General features: G+C 35.4%; 1 pseudogene; it reads right to left on the bottom strand.

Annotated features, from left to right (window-relative positions):
- Positions 1 to 2292: 2292 nt before the first annotated feature.
- Positions 2293 to 3235, bottom strand: LOC122219082 (annotated as a pseudogene).
- Positions 3236 to 4352: the final 1117 nt, after the last annotated feature.

Here is a 4352-nt window from a genome sequence, read left to right as displayed (position 1 = left end):
TCTTTACTACTGTCACTGCAATAATTAGGCCCATTTTTGTTCCTCATACCCCTTCTACCTCTAATTTATTTCTCCAAGGATTCAGAAACTAAGGAAGGGAGATCAAATGGCAAGAATTTCCATGAGGAGATCAAAACAATGGTGACTGGTCTGGTCCCTTCTGTGTGCAGTTACAGCCAGATTATTTTCTAGAGGAATTGAATTTTCCTTAAATATCAATGATAAACTGACTCAAGTGTGGGTTTGAGCTCAGTAAATATTAATTCAAAATTCTCATAAGCCATTTTAAAATTACTTAATTTATCACTTTTTTACAAATCAAATGGAGACTAGGAAGAAGTTATTTTTAAAATTCTACATATGATGTATTTCAACCCATTTTAAAATAAATTAAGCTTCATGTCATTAAATGATTTAGTCATTTAATCCATAATAATGTAGTCTATATATATAAAGTATATAAATTAAATTAGTATCTTACATTCTACATCAAAGCTATTCATCTAATAGTGTAAAATATTTTATAACACCTAATGGTATAAAATATTTTACATATGCTGCCAAAAGCTATTTTAATAAAAATTTTTTAATATGCATTATATACTAATTTAGGTATATTTATAAATATTTTTACTTTTATATAATGAAAGCTAATCAAATACAGTTATTATTTTTAAGAACTTACTATGTGTGCTTTTTCTCTATTAGTACTGAGATGGTATTTAGGCCCAAGAAAACATCAGTGATTGACATTTTTCATAGTTTAAATTAAAATTCCCTCTGTTAAGTGCAATCCCCCCCCCCAAATAAAAGAAAATATTTGTCAAACCTAACTTTATAAACCTTTAATAAATCTCTTACTAAATCTCTTTAAACACATCTAGAAATCAAACACTTAGAGATAACATGTAATAGCACTTTGCTGAATAATGTCTTTTTTAAAAAGTCTGGGTAAGGATTTTAAGAGCTTCAGTATAATAATTAAAGTAATTATATGCATGAATTAAAATGTACTAGTATTCACAAATATAATATGTTGAAATGTTAATTTACTGATTTAAACTAACTGAATCTACTTTCAATTGTTAGCCATTTTAGCAGCCTGTAAAAGCTTAAAAAGCAATTTTAATAAAAAAGTATCACTATTTGTTATTTAATTCACAAAATTTTCAAAGATTGAAATATTGTGCGCTTCATTTATTGTGTGGAAAGGGTAGAAGAAACGCTTTTCTCTGTTTTGAATCTCTAAAGTTTATGTTCAGCCTGCAATCGTGGAGTCTTTATTTAAAAATCTAAAAATTTAAAAATGCATGATCATGAGTAAATAAATAGATACAATTAGCTGGTACAAATTGGTAAAGATAATAATTTATGATATATTCAATGAATCATAGAAAGTTTTTATTTTTCCCTGATCTATAATTTTATCTGATACCATAATTCAATTCTGATACATTGCATAGGATGTACCAACAATCATGTTGATAAACAAATAATCTCCAGGACTTCCTTGGGTGACCTTTTTGATGGTAAAAGTCACAACACATTAACTGACACTTCCAACTACACCAAGGTTTGTGGAGACAGTGGCTTCTGTGCCCAAGCGGGTTGCAAATAAATTTCAAATGAAACCTGGCATGACCCTGAAGGAATTCTAACCTTACACTGTTGTGATAGTTTACCAAGATGGCTTCAGAGTAGAGTAACTTTACACAGCACATTAAAAAAAAGTGTATATAGGGGCGCCTGGGTGGCTTGGTCGGTTAAGCGTCCGACTTCGGCTCAGGTCATGATCTCAGGGTCCGTGAGTTCGAGCCCCGCGTCGGGCTCTATGCTGACAGCTCAGAGCCTGGAGCCTGTTTCAGATTCTGTGTCTCCCTCTCTCTCTGCCCCTCCCTTGTTCTGTCTCTCTCTGTCTCAAAAATAAAAAAAAATTAAAAAAATGTTTAAAAAAATTAAAAAAAATAAAAAAATAAAAAAAGTGTACACACACACACAGTTAGCAATCAACAGCATGGGTGGGTGCAAAAAAAAAATTCTACATTAAAACCTTTGTTGGAATGTTCTACACTTCCCACAGAATAGGAAATAAAATAACCTTTTATACAATGAATCACAGTGACACTCCTCGAGTTTTTTGCCCATACACATTGTCCAAAACATGTCTTCTTTGTAGCAGCTAGGCCCTGGCAGCACTGTGCTTGGCTGAGTTCACAAATCTGTTGTAACCTGTAGCTTCCCTGTCACTTTTCTGGCTCTTCTTTCCTGCTAAGCTTTGTTTCCTGGCAGTAATTAAAACCTTCTGCTACTGCCATAGCTATTGCTGCTGCTGGAACTGCCATAGCCACCTTGGTTTCGTGGTTTGGCAAAATATTGGCCTCCACCACCACAGGGACCAGAGCTTCTCCCTCCAAAATTTCCTCCTTTCAATGGGTCCCAAATTTGAAGTTTGATTGTTGTCATTACCAAAATTATTATGGCTTCTGCCACCTCCAAAGTTGCTTCCATCATTACCAAATCCATTATGGTCATCCCTACTGCCACCAAAGCCACCTTGTCCACCGAAACTGAAGTTTCTCCATGACCAAAGTTGTCATTCACATCAAAAACACCTCCATGACCCATCATCAAAGTTTCTAGAACCACTTTGACCTCTTCAGCTGGATGAAGCACTGGCCATATCTTGCTTAGATACAGCTCTCCTTACTTCACTGTTGCAGCCATTCACAGTATGGTATTTTTGAATGACAGCCTTGTCTATGGAGTCACGGTCATCAAATGTTACAAAAGCAAAGCCTCTATTTTTGATGCTGCCTCAGTCAGTCATGATTTCAATCACTTCAATTTTCTCATATTGTTCAAAATCATCTCTTAGATGTTCTTCAGTGTCTTCTCTAATGCCACCAACAAAAGTCTTTTTCACAGTTAAGTGGGCACCAGGTCTTTGAGAATCTTCTCTCGAGACAGCCCTCTTTGGTTCTACAACTCTTCCACCCACCTTCTGTGGCCTTGCATTCATGGCTGCATCCATCTCCACCGCAGTGGCACGCATCACAAACCCAAAGGCTCTGAGCCGCTTGCTGTTTGGATCTCTCATTTTACCACATCATCCATAAGACTTCCCCATTGCTCAAAATGGCCCCCCCAGACTCTCATTCATTGTTTCAAAGTTCAAACCTCCAATGAAGAACTTCGGCAACTGTTCAGACTCTTTAGGAGACTCTGACTTAGTCATGACAGCAGTGGGAGGAGACACTTTAACAATGCTTACTCTGCAGCGTCCGTGGGCAGAAAGCGAATCGTAGAAAGTTATTAAAGTGAACTTCAAGACTATGATGATGGAACGTCTGATGCCAAGATTCTAATGGGTCAGATATTGGTGTTGATAGTGTTTAAAACTTTGAAAGCCAAATTTGAGCATTTTGAGAAAAGAAAGACTTTGAAAGTTTGCAACATAGGCTGTACGGCAACATATTCCTAAAAAGTCTGAAAAATCTATATAATTCACTTATTCACTTTCCTCCAAATATCTGCTAAATACAAACATTTCCTCTTCAATATTTCAACATGTGCTAAAATCACCTGTGGCTATAAAACTCTTTACTGCATAAGCCTTCCAAGCTTGGACATTATCTAATTTAGAATATCATTCTTTATCTTTGCCTTCCTGAAATTGTGATTCATTGTCTATTTGTCAGCACTCTGCAAATTAAACGGAATAAGCTAAATCATTCAGTTTCTACATTTTCTTCCAGCCTAACAATTTTCAGTTTCTTTCAACACATTTCATGTGGTACTTTTTTGAGTCCCTCGATCTTCCAGCTATCTGTTTCTGGAAAAGATCGTCATATCAACTTTCGTGTTACAATATGTTACCCCAAACTGCAGGTATGACCTGACCTGACAAGAATAAGATCATCATTTTTTATGAAAAACATTTCATTATGTAAAACAAACATTAGTGTAGGCTGCAGTGGCATGTTTACTAGGCACTGAGGGACAAGAAATATAGTGTGAACGTTACCAATTATTTCTAAAAAGTAGAGTGACACAAAATATGAACTAATAATATGAACTAATCAGATAAAGCAGAGCTCCTCTCGTTTTTTTCTTCTTTAAGATTTTATTTTTTAGAGCAGTTTTAGGTTCACGGTAAAATTGAGAGGAAGGTACAGAGATTTCTCATATGCCCACCCACATACATGCACAGTCTCCCCCATTATCAACATCCCCCAGCAGAGTACATTTGTTACAACCGATGAGCCTACACTGACACATCATAATCATCCAAAGCTCATAGTTTACATGGGGTTCATTCTTTTTTTGTTCTTTACTGTCTTTTTAAATTTATT

Source organism: Panthera leo, chromosome B2 (genome assembly GCF_018350215.1).
Source record: "Panthera leo isolate Ple1 chromosome B2, P.leo_Ple1_pat1.1, whole genome shotgun sequence".
Taxonomy (NCBI): Eukaryota; Metazoa; Chordata; class Mammalia; order Carnivora; family Felidae; genus Panthera; species Panthera leo.
Note: the sequence above shows the minus strand (reverse complement) of the source record. Positions and strands in the feature narration are given on the sequence as shown.